Raw genomic sequence first — 21,106 nt, forward strand, 5'->3', positions numbered from 1 at the left:
ACCAACGGAGAATTGTACCAACAATCTTCATGTATTATCAATCTCCATGTATTGTCAAACATCGAAACTCAAACATCAAGACTCAAGCTTGAGCCTTCTCAAGCTTAGTCAACTAGGTCAACCTTGACCTAGGGAATATTGCACCAACAATCTCTCCCTTTTTGATGTTTGACAATACCTTTAAGTTAGGCTAATCCTATAGCCTCAAACTTCATTTCATGCCAAGGCATGAATGAGGGTTTCCTTCATTCTCCCCCTTTCCCAGAGGGCAAAGTCCCTCTTTAGGTAATGAAGGCCTAACTTAAACCCTACATTCTCCTCCTATTGGAACACATCAAAAAGAACTCTCCCCCTGAAGAGTTACTCACCGTTGTTCATAACTTCACTCGTTGTTCACAACACTACAATGAAGGTCCCATACCCTTCATCGTATCCAGTGCTCACCCTTGAGCATTAACCATTCCAACAATGAACATCCCATACCCTTCACTGTATAAAATACTCACCCTGGAGCATTATTCTACTTTATGATGCTCATCCTAAAGCATCCATAACCCCATAATGAAGATATCCACTCTCCATTGTTCTTCAACGCTCAACCTTGAGCAATTGTCTTTCAAAATGAAGGTTTAACCACCTTCAATGGTGTCGAAAAATAAATTCCATATCCATAAAGAGTAACTCCCCCTAAAGACTTGCACGTAACTTTTGTCATTGCACCAACAATGACTTGGAATCCCTAAATTTTAGAAAATCCAAAATTTAGAAGTTTTGATGTTCAAAAATTTAAAATTGAAACCAAACTTCAACCTAAACTTCTACTTAGTCTTCCTTAACCAATCCAATCTTGTTTTCATCATGAAAACTCCCCCTAAATGTAAAAAAATATGTTTTGAGGGGTTAAGAATTGTTACCTAGACTAAAAATGGTCTAATATGCTGAAATTTGGCCTTTCCGGCTGAAATCAGTACTTCAAACGATTGAAATTTGGGATTTGAATCGATTGAACCTGTCCCAATCGATCCAATGATCGATTCAATAGGTGTGGATCGATCGGTGGATCGATCCATTAAGCTTCTGTACGCGATAAACACCTTCTCAATCGATCGCTCGATCGATTGAGGCACTTCAATCTATCGGGTGATCGATTGAAGCACTGAAATTCTGAAATTCCATTTCAGTGAATTTCAGAAACTTTCCAAAAATTCTATAAAATTTTAAAAATCATGAAAATTCGTATATACATTACCTAGGGTATACACTATCAAGGAAAAATAGTTTTCTATAAAAATACTTCCTATTTTCAAATATTGACACAAACTTGAAAACTTGTAAAAACTTTAGTGTTTTCTTCAAGTTTGTGTCTAACTTTTCAATGATGATTACTATCAAAAGATAGTCTCCATCAAGGTTTTCCAAAAGCATTTTGAAATCATTTTCAAAACCAATATCCAACCATATTCTTTGGGCTCAATGCACATGACTTGTACATTAGCTTTCCCAATGAATGGAAAACACATAACTATATGTTTTGATGAACCTAAAACTCAAAAGAATGCACTAAATCAACATCTTGAGTTTTATTCATCGTTCTAACATCTCACTTGTATCTAATGTGCACTAAAACATATACAAGTCACCTTATAAGTCTTTGTGAGATGTAAAGTTTGGTTTTGCCCTAAACTAGGAATCATGCATTTCTATCTAGACATTTTAAGAATTTTGAATATCCACCAAGGATGTTACTTGTTAATAAATGCCATTAGTCCTTAATTTGCAAAGAATTTAAAAATAATGCATGATGTGCTATGACATACATCAAAAATAAATGATTTTCAAAAGAAAATTTGCTAAAACTATATGATGTATGTATGACATGACATGGTATTTTTTATATTTTTCATAATAAAGCATGAATGCAAAAGTGATGTAATGGCATGTTATGGACAAACAAAGTATGGTAGTTTAGCTTAATTAAAGTACCTAGATTATCTATCTAAATGTCCTTAAATCCTTAGCTAAACCTAACGTTAACCTAGATTGCCCCTTATCTACTTATGAAAATGCCAAAAATCCAAATTGACATTTCTTTAACCCATGATTAAATTGTGCCAATTAAAATTAAGTATATTCCTAAATGTTTAGCATACTTTACTCTTTCAAAGAGTAATAAAATAAATTAAGGCCTAGATTTGCCTTTAATTCCCCAATAAAATGCCAAAATCCCAACTTGATATTTCTTTACACTTGATTTCTTGTGCCAATTTAAAAATTACCTCAACTTTCTCAAATTATGGCACATTTTGCTCTTCTTCAGAATAAATAAAAATCCACTTCATTTTCAAAGGTTAATAATAACCTTTGAAAATGCTCTCCGAGTGTCAACTTCATCAAAGTTGAGCTAACTACGCTTCCAATTAGAGTTGACACTCTCTAACCCATCTACGGGGTAGAGAAAATGCTCCTAGGAACCCAAAACATATTGGTGCTCTTTGGATGTTCTAGGTACTCACTAGGGATAACTTCCCTAGATATCTTCCTAGTGACCTTGTTAGGCTTATTAGAAGCCTTGGTCACCTTTTCTAAGTCAACTCTAGGGATTTCTTCCCTTGTGACCTTCTTAGTGATTTTCTTAGACTTCTTTGAAGTCTTAGTCACATTTGTCGCAAAAATACTCTTAGGGATGACTTCCCTAGTATTTTTGACTTGACCACTAGACCTAGAGTTGGTTCCATAGCTATATGGAACCCTATGATAAGAAGGCACATCCTTCTTGGTTTTAGGTTTGTATCCCAAACCCCTATGACCATTGGATGACCCTTATTGTTTTCCTAGACCTAGTTTATGCTCATTTTGCCTTTTTAGGATATTTTCCATCCTTTTTAGGGTCTTTTCCATTTTATCAAGTCTTGACCTCAAGACTTGATTTTCATTCCATAGATCCCTAGATTTTGATTTTTCATTAAATCCTTGAGCATTTTTATTTCTATGCTTATACCTAAAATCCTTAGTTTTCTTGCCTAGATTTTTATCTATCTTCCCAATCTTAGGTGTAGTAGTTTTAGCATGAAGAGCTACATGTTTTTCCTTAATGCCATCATGCTTTCTATTTTTATGGTAAATAGCATTAAAATGAAATAAACTAGAATTAACATGCTTTTTACCATTATTTAAAGGGTTAGGCTCAATAAATGATACCTTGGGTTTTACCTTGGAAGCTCCCCCTTGACTTGTGCTTCCTCCCTTGACTTTGACTGCTTTCTTCCCCTTAGGACATTGACTTCGGTAATGCCCTTTTTGATTGAATGAAAAGCACACAATGTGCTCCTTACTCTTCTTTGTTGTGGGAGTGGTTTCCTTGGGCTTCTCCTTGCCCTTTTGTGCTACTTGGCCCTTCTTCTTGGCCAATTTAGGGCACTTACTCTTGTAGTGTCCATGTTCCCTACACTCAAAATATATAATATGATTTTTATTTTTAATTAAAACATTTATACCTTCGCATGTAGGGATGCCACTTGATCCTCCATTTGATGTCTCTTGATTTTTGGAGGATGCATCATCTTCTTCTCCACTTGACCCGGATGTAGAAGCTTCTCCTTCTTCTTGATCCAGTATCAATGAAGGTCTCTTCCCCTCAATCCTAGAGGTGGAGGCTTCTTCATCTTCATCTTGTACATGGAACAAGGAATATGCTCCTTCCTTGCTCTTTTCATTGCATTCCTTTGAAGATGAGGCTTCTTGGACTTCCTCTTCGGAAGTTGAGCATCTCTCAACTTCGGAGTCCTCTTGCTCTTGACCTTGATTCACTGAGTCACCCTCTTTGGATCCTTCTTGATTTTGTACAGTGGAGGGTTCTTCATGAAGCTTGGCCAATTTTCTCCACAATTCTTTTGCATATTCAAATTCTCCAATTTTACATAGAATTGTGCTAGGCAATAAATTAACCAATAATTTGGTTACCTTGTCATTCACCTCGCACCTTTGGACTTGCTCTTGGCTCCACTTGCTCCTCTTGAGGATTCTTCCTTTTGAATTTGTTGGAGCCTCAAAACCTTCCATTCGAGCAAACCATTGCTCTATCTCCATCATAAAAAAAATTCGATCCTTGATTTCCAAGAATTGAAACTTGTCATTGTGAATGGTGGAGGCACCCTTGTGTCGAATCCGAGTCCATCTCGGAATTCCATCTTGAAGTTGAGCCTTTTGATGAAGTCTTCGACTTTTGAATTTTCTTCAACTTCTTCACCCTCTAGCCTTGTTGCCCCTTTCGGCGATGATTCCGATGAAGAGCGACATCGCTTTGATACCACTTATTAGGGTCGAAATGTAGCTAGAGGTGGGGGGGGGGGGTTGAATAGCTCGTCGCATGCTTGTAGCTTGCTTCTTAGTGATGATACGCAGCGGAATGTACAAAAAACAAAAATACAATGCTAACACAAGTATTTACTTGGTATCCACCTCAAGAAGAGGTGACTAATCCAAGGATCCACACACACACGAGCACTCTTCGCTATGAAAACACTCCTTTACGGTAACTACCAAAGGCGGAGAAGCCTTATACAAACCCACACAACAAATACAACTCACGCAAGAAGAAAATACAAAAGATACAAGTAAAGAGCTTCTTCTTCTTGCTTACTTGTTGCTTGTTGTTGCCTCTTGAACCTTGGAAGTGTACCTACATTGTCTCCAAGAGCCTTCAAGATCTAGCTGTGAGAGTGGAGAAAACACTGGAATCATTGCTGTGCTCGCGTTAAGAAGAAAGCCGAAGAAGTGCGCAGAAAACAGCTCGCCAACGGCTATAACCTACGCAACGGTCGAATCCCAATCGATTGAATGACTCTCAATTGATTGAGGAGGCTTTAAATCGATCGATTGATCAATCCAGAGTGCCTCTGTGCTCTCTGGAAAGCGCCTGAATTGATTGTCCGATCGATTCAACCTTTATCACATGATTTCCAGCTTCCCAATCGATCGACTGATCGATTAGAGATTTCAATCGATCAACTGATCGATTAGAGATTTCAATCGATCAACTGATTGATTAGAGATTTCAATCGATCAACTGATCAATTCAGAAGCTCACTGTTCACTCAGAAACTCTCCCAATCGATTGACGAATCGATTGGGGAAGTTTTGATCGATTAACCAATCGATCCAAACCTTTTCTGCATAAAATCGAGTCAACTAATCGATTGAATCCCCCAATCGATTGGTAAGTAGAAAAATGTGTAGAGCTTGAAATGAGCTTCATTTTGCATCTAAGATCACCTCATTCTGATATCCGAGTCAAAAGTTATGGCTTTTGAAAGTTCATTACGTTCGAACTTCCTAATTCCATGCCAACTCCCTATTGGACTTACGACCGCTAAGTGTTCGATCAACTTTTGACCCATCTTGACTTTTTCTCCTCGTGCTAAGTGTCTAGTCAACCTTGACCCACTTGGACTTACCATCTCGTGCCAAGTGTTCGATCCTCCATGACCCACTTGGACTTCCTTCCACCAGATGTCCGGTCACCCTTCACCCATCTGGATTTCCTCGTGCCTGGCTTTACTCACCAGGTTTTTCCACTACCCAGCTTTACTCATCAGGACTTTCCCCTGCCTGACTTCACTCATCAAGACTTTCCACTGCCCGACTTCACTTACCGAGACTTTCCCCTGCCTGGCTTCACTCACTAGGACTTTCACTCTGCCTAGCTTCAATCACTAGGACTTCCACCTGGCTTCACTCACCAGGATTTTCCAACTGCCTGGCTTCACTCACCAGGACTTCCCAACTGTCTGGATTTACTCACCAGGACTTTCCAATCAAGTATCTAGTCAGTCTTGACCTACTTGACTCTTCTTCACATCTAACTGGCCAACCTTGACCAACGGAGAATTGTACCAACAATGTCCATGTATTGTTAAACATCGAAATCCAAACATCAAGACTAAAGCTTGAGCCTTCTCAAGCTTAGTCAACTAGGTCAACCTTGACCTAGGGAATATTGCACCAACAGTAATAAGGGATCGCAAGAAAAGGATGTTTTGCTTATCCCAAGCTTCATACATCGGTATTATCCTAGCTCGTTTTAGCATGCAAAACTCCAAGAAAGGTTTTCTACCTTTTCGGCATAGAGTACCTTTATCTAAAAAGATGTGTCTTAAGACACCAAATGAGATAGAGGAAATGAAGGTAGTTCCTTATGCTTCGGCTGTAGGATGCCTAATGTATTCAATGTTATGTACAAGACTGGATATCTATTTTGACGTGGACATGGTTAGCAGATATCAAAGTAACCCAAGACCGGGACATTGGACTGCTGTAAAGCATATATTAAAGTACCTGAAAAGAACTAGAGATTATATGCCGATTTACCAGGCAGATGATTTACTCTCTCTGGGTTACACGAATTTGGACTTCCAATCAGATAGGGATAGTAGTAAATCATCCTCAGGGTATGTGTTTACTTTGGGAGGTGGAGTCATAGTATGGAGGAGTGTTAAGCAGACATGCGTTTCCGACTCCACTATGGAAGTTGAGTATGTGGCAACCTCTGAGGCAGCCAAAGAAGTTGTATGGCTCAGAAACTTCTTGATGGACTTAGATGTGATTCCTGGTTTGCCTAAAGTTATCATAATTTATTGTGATAACAGTGGTGCAGTAGCAAACTTGAAGGAGCCACGAGCCCATAAGGCAAGTAAACACATTGAGCGCAAGTACCACCTGATACGAGATAATGTAAAACGAGGAGGTTGTTATCATCAAGATTGCATCAGTAGATAACCTGGCAGATCCTTTCAGTATAGCCCTTTCGGCGAGAGTTTTTGATAGACATGTTGAGAGGATGGGAATTAGATGTATGACAGCATTTATGGCAGCATAGTCTTTTAATATAAGTGAGAGATTGATGAGATGTATACTGTAAGCCTAGCTTTTGTATGAACATCTATTTTGAAATAAGAATCACTTTGGTCAAATGTTTGCATTTTATATTTATATATATATCAATGCAGTTGTCCATTTAATTTATATTGTAGATAACATGGTGTGTAGTGTCACACAAAAGATCATGTTATCGATTCCTTATAAATTACAACCAAGATGGATTGGGACAAACCATTAGAATGGTTGTAGTGTAATTTGGTATTAGTCTGTCTTGACTATAAGATTACACTAGTACACTATGTGTGTATTGAGCAGGATCATTTGAGGTTGTTTGATTTATACTGACTACATAAAAGAATAGAACCTCTGTTATTATGGATATGCATCCTCTTAATCCCTATATAATAACAAGCACGTATACTTAGTATTTATTTCTTTAACTTATCAATGGGTGAGATTTATTCGTTAAATCAATAGGCCCGATGAGTTAGAAAATAGTACTATTTATATGGTGTATTGTTGATTATTTAGGCTGATGATGTCCCCTTGAGGAGCTCATAAGGATTATCATGTAAACCTTGTAGGTGGACTTACTCCGGCATGATAATAAAGTTGGGTGGTACTACTCTTGGAATCAGATGTTAATTAATTACGTTGTCAGTAACTCATTTAATTAACGGGCATACAATATCTTAAACAGAGGGAGATTAACACACTCATGATAAGAAGGAGTCCATATTGTAATATGGGATTCATGCAGTTGTTCAATAATAACCCTTTAGTAGTATGAGTTATTATTGATGGGCTTGAGTTTAGTGTTTGAGCCGAACATAGGAAGCCCAAGCCCATCAGGAGGCCTAAACCAATTCCTCCTCTAGGTCCATGTTATAACCTCTATATAAAGCCTCGCATCCACCCATCCACGAGTAGTTGTTGTGGTTTTTGGTTAGCCTCCTCTTTTCCTAAGGTCGGCGGCACCTCCTCTTTTCATAGGGCTGGCAGCACCTCCTCCTTTTCCTAGGGTCGACGCCACCTCTTCTCCTTGCTAGGGGATGATGCCTCCACTTCTCCTTGCTAGGGACGACGCTTCTCCTCCTTGCTAGGGCCCAACGCCTCCTCCTTGCTAGGGTCGGCGCCTCCTCTTACTTTCCTTTGTGGCCGACGACTTGGAAAAGAAGAAGAGGAGAAGGTGTCTCATCCTAGAGCTTCTCTTAGTGGTTGGCGATTTGGAAACAACGAAAGGAAGGGTGTTTGTTATCTTGGTAGATGGTTGCCCACACGACGTCCAAAAAGAGGAGAGGAATACAACAAAAAATCAAGAGGTCTTTAGCTACAAAGGAAAGGCACAACTAATTCTTTGATTCCACTGCATAATTAGTTTAGTTTCCTTTGTATCAATTTTAAAAACCAACACAAGAGGCCATCGATCTTGTACTTCGATCAAGGTGTGCTTTGATCCGTCAAGAACTTGCTTGATTGATCAAACACATGTCTGATCGAACATGCGGGTTGCTAGGAAAAGTTCTGTACTTGTACGATTTTTATACAGGAAAATTTAAATTGAACGGAATTCCAGCACCTTCAAGATGTACCATCTTTGTCGTTTAGCATATTTGTAGATGTTTCTAGAAGTCGTTTCCCGCCAAACTGTCATATGATTGTATATTATTCATACATCACCTATATTCGGTTGTAATACTCCATACTGGCTAAGTTCATGGGATTTAATGAGTGTGAGTGTTTTTAAGCTCGTCCAGATTTTGCCAGATTTTGCTCGGATTACATTACCGAACGAGTTATGTATATGCTCATCCGGGCATATTCTACCGACCGTGTTAAGCCGACTTCCTTATGGCGATTTAGGTTTGCATACCTGCTCGATCGCTCGAGATTACATTACCGAGCAAGTTATGTATATGCTTGTCCGGGCTTATTCTACCGACCACGTTAAGTTGAGCCCCTTCTGGCGTTTTAGGTTCGTATGCCTGCTCGGTCGCCCGAGATTACATTACTGAGCGAGTTATGTATATGCTCGTCCAGGTTTATTCTACCGACCGTGTTAAGCTGAGCCCCTTCTGGCGATTTAGGTTCGCATAGTTGCTCGGTCGCCCGAGATTACTGAAGGATCGAAAGCGCTAGAGGGGGGGGGGGGGTGAATAGCCCTCGTGGCTACTTTAACGATTTAAAACTAAGAGTAGAAACGCAGCGGAAAGTAAATGCAAACACACAGAGACGCAAGTGGTTTACTTCGTTCGGAGCCTATCTCCACTCCTACTCGAAGGCCCGCGGTCCTTGACCGCTTTCAGTGGGCAACAACTATATGTCAGAAAGATGATTACAAGTTGGAGTACAATTAAGTGCAATAAAGGAACTATACCAACGAAAAGAGAACAAAGAACTTTGGAGTGTTTCGTTGGAGTAGCAGAGCATTGTTGAGGCGTTAGCAGCAGCACTCGGAAGAGCGTAGTTTTCTATTCGAAATCGATGATCTGATCTACACCTCGAGGCCTCCTTTTATAGCTCTGCAAAGTCTGATCCAGATCTCCAAGCTTCAGGATCAAGTTTGACCCGACGTGGATCGGTCGATCGATCCAAATGTTCGGTCGACCGATCAGGCGATCTTCTCCCATCTGATTTGCTTGATCCTCTCGCTCCGCTGGTCAAACTTTATCTGAGGTTCGGTCGACCGATCACCGTTTTCGGTCGACTGATCAGCTGTTCTGACTCAGCCCAGTCAGCTTGATCCAGTCGACACCAAACCCAGGTTCGGTCGACCAATCACGAGGTCTGGTCGACCGATCCCCTGGTCGAGCCCGGTCCAACCTCTGGAGATCTGATCTGCTGGCTTGTGGGTTCGGTCGACCGATCCTAAGGTTCGGTTGACCGATCCCGGTCACTTCTAACCCTGCACAAAAAGGTTAGTCTCCTGCAAAATAGAGTTAGAGCAAAATGGATAATATGTAAACAAATGAATTGACAACCTTCGGACTGCACGGGTCTGACTTCGGGTTTTTGACCGAAAACCCTAGGTTGACCCGACGCCTACTGTTCCCTCTACGGAGAACGCGTCCTCACTTACTCTACTCAGAAGATTTACCTGATGTCAGTCCGGTCCTCCAAACCGACTGGACTTTCCGCCTTGGGTTACCACCCCCTAGGACCTAGGGTTACCGCCCCCTAAGGTTTTCCTCCACCTAGGGTTACCTCCCCCTAGGACCTAAGGTTGCCGCCCCTTAGGGTTTTCCTCCACCTAGGGTTACCTCCCCCTAGGACCTAGGGTTACCACCCCCTAGGGTTTTCACCTGCCTAGCCGCAGCTAGGACTTTTGCCCAAGTATCACTTAGGACTTTCCTGCAATCTCCATGAACCTTGTTAGATAACACCACAGCTTAACTTTGAGCCCTTTTCCATAATCAAAACTCATGTTCGATCATCTGGTGCTCATTGCACCAACAATCTCCCCCTTTTTTATTATGGCAACTTCGGGTCAAAATTAAGTAAAACATAACATTAAATAATGGAAGTTAATGAATGCAATTTAAATTTTATGCTTCCCCTTTCATTATGTTTAATTTCTTGATTTCTTAACTTTGACTTTTCACTCCCCCTTTGACATATATCAAAAAGGAATTAACACAAGAGAGAAATCGTCTCTTTAATTTTAAGCTCCCCCTAAAGGGTAGCATAGTTTAAGTACTTAGACTTTGATAAAAAAAAAATTTAGTTAAGTACTTTAGCTTAATTTAAAAGGCATTTGAAAATAATAGTTTTCTTAAAAAGACTTTTCTTTTAAAAAAATTGTTTTGAAAACCACTTAGCTAAATTTGAAATGTTTAACTATGTTTTCAGCTTAAAAATGATTGAGTTGAGAAAGTTTCTTGCCAAGTGGCTAAGTTTAGAAAATAATTTAACTCAGTTTAGTTAGAGAAAACTTAATTAAGTACTTAGCTTAGCTTCTAGAGGAGTTATAATTTAAAAGTCAGGTCATGAATAATTTTAATTTTAAAGCTAAGTTAAAAAATAACCTGAATTTTTGAAGATAAGGAAAAATTAGTTTTTAATTTTTAAGTCAAGTCAAAGACAATTTTATTTTAAAAACCAAGAAAGAGAAATTACTTTAATGAACAACTAACTTGGAAAAACTAACTTTAAGACCAACCTAAAATCACTCCCCCTTAATTAATACCTAAATAACTTTAAGTAAGGTTATTCATTCAAATTCAGTTGGTCCTTAGGTCTAAGCATGAGTCAATATGTTTCAGACTATTTACTTTTGAGAGGTATCAGAGCCCTAAAGTTCATGCTTGAGTGAACTCAAACTGGTTTACATATCAAGCACGTTGTTTTGCGGCCACATGTCTAACCATTTAGCTACTAGCTGATTACCTAGAGGGCAACAACTTTCATTTGGTTAGTCAAGTTAAGTCACTAAATCCAGTTAGATTTGACTAGTGCTGGAAGACTTAATTTGATTACTGTTGACTTGGTGTTTAACACCCAGACTCATATTGATGCACAAATATAAGCATTCTTGAGTCCAGGCTGTACCCTATGCATCTCACGTCGTTCTATATATATTTTTTTAAACACAAGCAAGGTAAGCCTAGGTGTTTGTGAGATGCTCTGGCTGAAACTTAGGGGAGCATGATTTCTAAGGTTGAACCTAGGCTAAATCCACATTTTGAAAATCTAGTAAAACCTGGAATTTTAAAACCAATATTTTCCTAGAATTTTTAAAATGAACAGGATGATTAAATAAAAGTTTTGAAGTAAGACCACGAATTTGAAAATCAACACCTATTCTACCCAACACATTCCTATTTGTATTCTAAGTGAGCTGAACTCAAGTCCAGGTAAGGCCTTTGTGAAGATGTCAGCTAGGTTTGATTTTGACTCAACATAGTTGAGTTCAATATCACCCTTAGCTATGTGATCCCTTACAAAATGGTACTTTACTTCTATATGTTTAGTCCTTGAGTGATGAATTGGGTTTTTTGTTAAATTTATTGAGCTTATATTATCAATTGAGATTTTTGTTTTATGATACTCCAGTTGATAGTCTTTAAGGGTATGCATCATCCATAGCAACTGAGATGTGCATTCACCTAAGGCAATATATTCAGCTTCAGTGGTAGATAAAGCAACACAGTGTTGCTTTCTACTTGACCAACTTACTAGGCATTGTCCTAGAAATTGACAACTACCACTTGTGCTTTTTCTGTCTAGCTTGCATCCAACATAGTCTGAGTCAGAGTAGCCGGTTAGGTCAAGGGTGCCAGATCTAGTGTACCATAGTCCTACATTTAGGGTTCCCTTAACATACCTAAGGATTCTTTTAACAAGGGTTAAGTGAGACTCTTTTGCACAAGATTGGTATCGTGCACACATACCTACTGCGAAAATAATGTCTGGTCGACTCGCAGTTAGGTACAGTAGACTTCCTATCGCACTTCGATAGTATTTCAAATCTACTGATTTACCTTCTAAGTTTGAGTCAATTTTAGCATTTGTAGCCATTGGTGTATTAATTATTTTTGAGTTCTCCATGCCAAATTTTCTAACTAATTCCTTAGCATATTTAGTTTGATAAATATAAATTCCATCATTAGTTTGCTTAATCTGTAAACCTAAGAAGAAATTAAGTTCTCCTACTAGACTCATTTCGAATTCATTTTCCATTAGTTTGGTGAATTCTTTTAGAAATTTAGAGTTTGTGGAACCGAAAATAATATCGTCAATGTAAATTTGGGCTATAAAAATGTCGTTTTCTAAGGCTTTTACGAAAAGGGTTGGGTCTATTTGACCTTGGTTAAATCCTTTTGATATTAGATAATTGGACAGACGTTCAAACCAAGCCCTAGGTGCTTGTTTTAGTCCGTATAGGGCCTTTTTTTAATCTAAAGACATAATTTGATTGTTCTAAGTCCTCAAATCCTGGGGGTTGACCTACATATACTTTTTCTTTAATAAATCCGTTTAAAAATGCGGATTTTACGTCCATTTGAAATAGCTTAAATCCTTTGTGTGCTGCATAGGCCAGCAACATCGTAATGGATTCAAGTCTTGCTACAGGAGCATAGGTCTCATCTTAGTCTAACCCTTCTACTTGACTGAATCCTTTAGCTACTAACCTAGCTTTGTTTCTAACTATTTCACCTTGATCATTTAATTTGTTTCTAAAAACCCATTTAGTGTCAATTATGGATTTATTAATGGGTTTAGGCACTAATTCCCAGACCTGATTTCTTTCAAATTGGGCCAATTCTTCTTGCATTGTTAGAGTCCAATCTGGGTCTGGTAGAGCTTCTTCTATGGTTTTGGGTTCGATTTTTGAAATCAGGGCTATTTGACTCTGGTTTCTATAGGATGACCTAGTTCTGACTCCTAAAGTTGGGTCACCCAAAATATAGTCAGATGGGTGATTTGTGCTTGTTCTTGTTGATCGTATACCATTTGAGTTGGTGATTTGTTCTTCAGATTCAATAGGTTCAGGTTGAATTTCATCATCTTCTCTGTTTATTGGGTTAGCATTTTCTGTATTTTCATTTTCATTTATTGTGTTGGGTAATTTATTTTCTTCATCAAATATTATATTTATTGTTTCTTCTGTTGGTGTGGGTAGCACTAACGGTCTAACTCAGGTTTTGATGAATGACAAATCAGGTTAAGTTAGTTTGTTGTTGTCTAACACTTTGATCGAGTGTGCAGGAGAAGTCCAGACAGGTCAACGGGCTGACCGGATGTCTGGCACGAAGCCCAGCTAGGTCGACGGGCTGACCGGATAGCTGGCACGAAGTCCAAGCGGGTCGACGGGCTGACCGGACGCTTAGGCACAAAGTCCAGCTAGGTCGACGGGCTGACCGGATAGCTGGCACAAAGTCCAGACGGGTCGACGGGCTGACCGGACGTCTGGCAGGTAAGTAAGGTAAGTCACTGGAGGGGAGTGACTGCGAGGACGCATTCCCGGGAAGGGAACATTAGGCGTCGATCCGACTTAGATCCAGTTCGGATATCTAAGTCGAGATCGTGACTAGATTCCGGTCTCGGAAAGACGGAATCTAAGTCATACTCTTTTCTATTAAATCATATTACTTTGTTGAATTTTAATTGTGCTAACAATCTGTTTTACAGGATATATATATTTGCCTCGGACTAACTCTATTTTACAGGAGAAGGAGTTTCTGGAAATAGGAGGTCCGGGCGCCCGGAGGTCCAGGCGCCCGGAAGTAAATATTATCCATGTCGAGTCGTCGCCACGTGGAGTTCACTGATTAGACTTGTCACGTCGCACCAGGGCACCCGGAAGGGATCCAAGCACCCGGAGCAGCATATAAAAGAAGCCACAGGGGTGGAGCTTCAACATCAATTCAGAACTCTTGGATTGCTTGCTCTGCTGCTCTGCGCTCCAACGACGCTAACAAAGCTCCGACAACGCGCTCTTGTCCTTGTAGTTTTCCTTCTGTCGGTATAGCTTTGTTTTACTTTTTATTAGCATCTCTTGTACTGTCTTTGTAATTATTATTTCAAATTGCTAGTAAATTACCCAACGAAAGTACTCACGGAGTACGGGCTGTAACGACCCGACCCATTTGGCGGCCCATTTGGCGACCCTTGGGTCGTCGACCGTCGACCGTCGGTCGTGCCGTTACTCACTAGGACTTTCCACCCCTGGTCAGTGGATTTTTGCCTCCCACAAGATTCGAACTCTAGACCTCCAGGCTTAAGTACTAGAGTTTATGAATCCTGGTAACCAAGTGAGATCATCTCACTTGGTTACCAAGATTCATAAACTCTAGTACTTAAGCCTGGAGGTCTAGAGTTCGAATCCTGACCGACGGCCGACGGTCGACGACCCAAGGGTCGCCAAATAGGCCGCCAAATGGGCCGCCAAATGGGTCGGGTCGTTACAATAAAAGGCACCTTTTTATTGTAATGACCCGACCCATTTGGCGGCCCATTTGGCGACCCTCGGGTCGTCGACCGTCGACCGTCAGTCGTGCCGTTACTCTCTAGGACTTTCCATCCCTGGCAGTGGATTTTTGCCTCCCCCAGGATTCGAACTCTAAACCTCCAGGCTTAAGTAGTAGAGTTTATGAATCATGGTTACCAGGATTCATAAACTCTAATACTTAAGCCTGGAGGTTTAGAGTTCGAATCCTGGGGGAGGCAAAAATCCACTGACCAGGGGTGGAAAGTCCTAGTGAGTAACGGCACGGCCATGGGTCGTCGGTCGACGACATTAGAGGTCGCCAAATGGGCCGACGACATAAGCGCCGACGGTCGACGACATGAGAGATCGCCAAATGGGCCAAGAGGGCCGGGTCGTTACACGGGCCTTCGAGTAGGAGTCGTCACAGGCTCCGAACGAAGTAAAAACACCGTGTTTATTTGTCTATTGTTTTTAATTCCGCCGCGCTTATACTCGTTATTTTTTGAATCGATATTCACCCCCCCTCTATCGAATTCTCACAATCCAACAAGTGGTATCAGAGCAGGTACCGCTCTGATTTGGTGCAACCACCAATCAGACAGGGGGTGAAATATTAACTTTTATTTTCGATTTTCAGTTTTACGCTTAATTCCAATCTGGTATTATTACCTGTTTTGGAAATTTTTTTCATTGCAATTAAATCTAAATTGGTGCAACACCAATTTAGATACTTCTATTATTTTTTTCCGCACTGCTAATCCAAGACCAAGTCTTGGGATATTTTTTTTGTCGTTGTTTACTTGTGTGCAGGATGTCTCAACTAGAAGGCTTCAGCACAGTACGTCATCCCCTATTCAACGGGGATGACTTCTCGTACTGGAAGAAAAGAATGGAGGTATAACGCCCGAAAATTCTCAAAAGACTTTTATAAATATCCTAGTATTTTTCTGGAATTTTAGGATATTTTTACAGAATTTGTAGAGTAGCGGAAGTAGCAAAAACAAATAGAAATGTAAAATAGCCTAAGCGGGAATTGAACCCGAGACCTAGCAAACTCTATGCCTTATAGGGGGACTCTAGTAACCAAGTGAACCCAGCAGGGTCGTGCTGAAAGAAAAGGGAATCAATTATATTTATGTTAGAGTTGGGGCCGAATAAACCACTTAATATAAATAGGAAATTATTAAGTGGAGAATTGTTTAACGACAATTCTTTTCTCCTCAAACCCTTACACGCCGCCTCTCCCTTCTCTTCTCCTCTCGGCGCACCAAGCCCCAAGGCCTAGGGTTCCATTCCAAAGGCTTCAGGAGCACCTTCCGGCGACGACTCCAGCACGAGAACATTCCTCTCCGCGAGAAGGGCATGTAGATGCGAGGAGATCGACAAAAGGGATCTTCTCCACCGGAACCCTAGCGTTTAGATTTGTAAGAAACTTCGAGCAGGAGGTAAGAAACCCCTCACCTGCAGTATAAGTAGCTTTTCGTACGTTTTACGCATTAGTCTTGTCATAGGCAGAATTTTCAGCATATAGGGTGTGAATTAGCTCACACCAAGTGTTTGCTTTAATGCTTAGCTCAGTAAAATGCCCTATAGGCATTCCAATAGCTTAGATAAATGCAGTAGAAGCATTGCATAGCACAGTTAGTCTTGCTACAGCTTTTAGAGGACTACGGTCCAATGGGTGGGCTCCCACAGTCGCCTCTAGGTTTAGATAACCTAGTTCTAGGTTCAGAAAACCTAGTAAGAGCAAGATAAGGTATATTAGTTACAAATTAGTATTTTACTTTTCAGTAGGCACTGTACTGGACTTCAGTTATCCTTAGACTGGGCTCCCATAGTCGTCCCTAGGTTTAGATAACCTAGTAACTCTACTAAATTCGGGACCTGCAACCCCGGGTCTAGTTAGAGATGCGCGCATAGCAAGTACAATTGTCGGGCCCATCAGTAACATGATTATGTATTTTCATCTATTTATGATAAATAGCTTTCAAAACTTCACAACATAGTTTATGTGAATACAGAGCAGCTTAGCATCAGTTAGCAGTAGTGTAGCTCAGCTTTTATTTCAGTTTACTTCTTATGGATCCACATGATGGTTTTATGCTTAACTATGATTGCCATGTATCGTATGTGATTATGCCATGTTTTAGAATCCATGTTTAGCCATGTTCAGCATATATTTCAAATAGCATGTTTTAAAAGCATAAATTGCATCGAATGCCTGTTTTGTGAGGTAGATGGTTTCTTACTAAGCTACCAAGCTTACAGATACTTCTTTTCCTTATACTGCAGATAAAGGTAAAGGAAAGATGGACTAGCGGAGGTTGGAGGTCAATGCTACAAAGATGTGTGTGGGCAGGAACTTGGAATGAAGACCCTTGGGAATTAGCAAATTTAAAGAATTAGAACCTTTTGTTCTTTTAATGTTTATGCAACTTTGGAATGTTTAAGAATTCTGAATTGTGAAACCATGCTTATGCCATGCCTAGGACACTAGTTAGCTTATTGATGAGTAGTGAATCATGCATAATGTTAGTGAAGACCTATTACAATCTTCTCTAGGCATTTTAGGTTTATTATAGTGAGTTGTGTATGATCGAGCTCTGAAATCAGAGTTCTGCAGCGAAATCAGAAACTCCAATTGATCGACCGATCGATTGGAGGGACCTCAATCGATCGGTTGATCGATTGAGAGCTGATTTCCATGAATAGTAAGCTCTGGAATAGATGACTGGATCGATCGAGGAATTAGCCTCACGAACAGAGAGCTTCTGAATCGATCACTGGATCGATTGGTATAGCTGGATCGATCAACCGATCGATCCATAACTTCTCCCGTGCACAGTAGCACGCTGAATCAATCAGGGGATCGATCAGATGACTCCAATCGATCAGCCGATCGATTGGAGTGTCTGATTTCAGCTGGAAGGGTCTCATTTCAGTCTTTTGAGCAAATAGAAAGTTTGGGTTCCTTCCCTAGTGTATGTATGTCAAAGGAAAGGTCTTTGAACTTAATCTTACAGGCTGTAATAGTCATTAGCAGAGTAAGATTTTAAATAGCGCAGATTTCCGCACCTTATAGTTAGCATAGCATAATGTGACGGTCCGGCCTCGCAGCCTAGTTAGTAGGAGGTGGGTCGTTACAGAGTGGTATCAGAGCAAAGTTCCATACTTCCTACACACACATCAGCATTGAACTTGCAGCTTCCAAGTAAGAACATCTCTCACTTTATTTATGTTTCTTGTTTTCATGTTTAGAGATAACTAAAGCATGTTTGTTTATGATAGCATTTAACATGATCACAGTGGTTACGCAATTATGATTGTATTAATTATGTATGTCCTCTATGTCTCTAGAAATGGCACGAGGACGCCCAGCTAGAAGGGCACCAGCCACTAAGCCCCAGCACGAGGCAGGCAGTTCAGTGCCTCCTCCAGACCTTACAGCAGTAGTGGCTCAGTTACAACAACAATTAGATGAACAACAACAGGAAATAGCCACTTTAAGGGCTAATCAGCAGAACACTCTCACTGTCACTCCAGAGCCTAACTTAGCAACTCTAGTAGTGATAGAGGTTCCACCAGTCTAACCTGCAGCACCAGTGGCCCCAACAGCAGGGACACAGAGAGATGCCTATCTGATCCAGTGGCAGAAAGTCAAGCCAGAGAATTTCTCAGGCACCAGTGAACCATGGCACCAGTTCCCTTCGATTGGTTTTCGATTGGTTTGGTTTCTTGCCATGATTGTGGATTTCCTGTGTAGCCTTACTGTGTTAGTTCAATGTGTTTGTTTTGATAGGATGTGGACTTTCGATTTCATGTTTGGGTTTTCTTTTCCCCTTGACAGTTTGGATGCCGACATTTGTTGTTAAGTATTTGATGTAGAGTTTTCCGAAGGTTTCAAATAGGAAATTGTAGTACATAATCAGAGGGAATTCGTTTTGAATTTCTTGATGCTTTTGAGATGCTGGTTGGATTAGAGTGAGTAAGTCCAAATCGATGTTGCTCTGTTACCGAGAAAAATGTGGAATTGGTTTGGAACTTAAACAGGGCTGATATGTCCCTATGTCTAGTTAAGTTGTTTTTTTTAGGAATTGATTCAACAGATTGTAAAATATCTGCTATGGTGATTACAAGTAATTGTTATGTTCGGGATTATCGAATTGGTGTTATTTAGTTATGTGGTAGTAGATGTTTTCATTATTTCCTTGGAGGAGTAGATCTAGTTATGCATGCTTTAGTATACCATGTGTTATGAACAATTAGTCTCAGTCTTTAGGTTCTTAAAGTATGAAACAGTTTTAGATTTTAGGTTGCTTGTGACCTTAACTAGCTTTTGTTTTTGTGTTGAATTACTAAGTGTGAACAACCCTTTGGAGCTACTATACACTTTAGCTCACTGTTTAATTGCCGAGGCAATCTTAGAGCTTGTAGAGCAGAATTTTGTTAGCTTAGCGTGCAGAATTTTAAGTGCAGATTTCTTTCATTAAGTGCAGATTTCATTAAGTTCAGATTTTATTAAATACACAAGTGCAGATTTTATTAAGTTTACAAAAGCAGATTTTTATTAAGCTTAAATGCAGAGTTGTTGTTAGCTTGAATATGCAGAATTTTTAGTATGCAGATTTGTTAAGCTAGTATGCAGATTTCTGTTAAGCTATTATGTAGATTTTTATTAAGCTAGTATGCAGATTTCTGTTAAGCATTAGTGCAGATTTTTTATAAGTATTGTATGTGTAGATTTAGTTTAGTTCTTTAGCAAATGCAGATTTTCAATAAGAGTATATTTTCTAGTTATGTTTGCTATGAGTTGAGCATGACCAGTTTTCTTTGCTATTAGATATGCACGAGTATATGGTTTAGTTTCTTTAGAGTGCAGATTTGAAGTTTACTACTTCCTTAACGAGCAAGAATAGCTCTTTAATTTAAAGCATGTGTTTCATTAAATCTTTTTAGAAGATTATAAGTAGTTATAAGTAAAGAAAGGACCAAGGTCTTGATAGGATCTCTAAATTTTAGAATTTGGGATCAACAGCACGCCAAGTGCTCGAAGAAATGTTGAGGCATTCTATAATAAAAGAATTAGAAGATAAGAAACATTTTGGTTCTTTCCTTTCTTGTGGAAATTTCCGGTGTAGATTAAGAGGTTTCAAGTATATTCTTTTGTAGATTTGTGAGGTTCTATTGGGTTAAAGATGTTCTTTACATGATATGATAAGAATTGAGGAAGTCTTTAGGCACGCTGTTTGATTGTGTTTGTACAGAATTGAGGAAGTCTTGCAGTTTAGAACGAGTTAGATTAATTTGGAGCATGTTAGTTTCAGATTTCATGAAAACATTTCAGTTGTAGATTTTCAGTTTTAGTTTATATATGTATCTATGCAACGAGCTGCCCTTTTATTTCAAGTGTATATAAAGTTAGATTTATCTTTAAGCTTTTAGTTTCCTTTGTTATGCTAATAGGCAATGAACACAGAATGACTTGGATTTAGTATTGGTTATTAGGCTAATTGGAGGTTGATCCGGCAGTGATTTTGGTTTATTTTATGATGAAGTAGGTAGTGTAATCTCTTTAGTGCAGAAGTGTGGATGAAGGAGTGAAGATGAGCATATGTAATAAGTTGTTTTGGTGAGTATCATGTATTAAGACTAAAAGATGATTTGAAGTGATGTAATGAATTTAACAGGTGAGAAGTATGTGAGTGTTTTTAGATATGCAAGTAGTAACTTCAGAGTAGAGTTTAGTTTAGAAGATGAGAAAAGAGAGTTAAATGTTAGATCAATTCTGAGCATGATTTCTACTCTTTCTAGATGATCCTAAATGTTGGTACAATATTTGTTTAATGACAAACCTTTCTTCTAGATAGGGTAATGGTTATTTCAGATAACTCTTTATCATGACTAAAGGAGCAAGATTGTAGAATGAGTAGAGTTGAAGTTTACCTCATGTTAGCTAAATTTGTGTAGTTGTGATCCATCGATTTTATGATATTTGAATGTTACTGCACTATTGAGGTTTAATGTAGTTGCTTCACCTAACTGCTTAGGAGGTTTGGAATTATGGAACAACTAAAGCTGTAGTCTTTATTTTAAAAAATACAGATAGTTTATAGAAAGCATTGTAGAACAAGGCTTTAGATTTCTTTTAAATATGCATGATTGTATGTTACCTAGTTGATTTTACTTATAGATGCATATGGAAAAAAAAATACCCTAACAGTATTTTGGGTTTAAGAAAAGTATAAGAAAGATAAAGAAAAGAAAGGAAAAGACCAAGGTCTTAAATTGATCCTAAATTCC

The sequence above is a fragment of the Zingiber officinale genome, chromosome 9A, assembly GCF_018446385.1.
Source record: "Zingiber officinale cultivar Zhangliang chromosome 9A, Zo_v1.1, whole genome shotgun sequence".
NCBI lineage: Eukaryota > Viridiplantae > Streptophyta > Magnoliopsida > Zingiberales > Zingiberaceae > Zingiber > Zingiber officinale.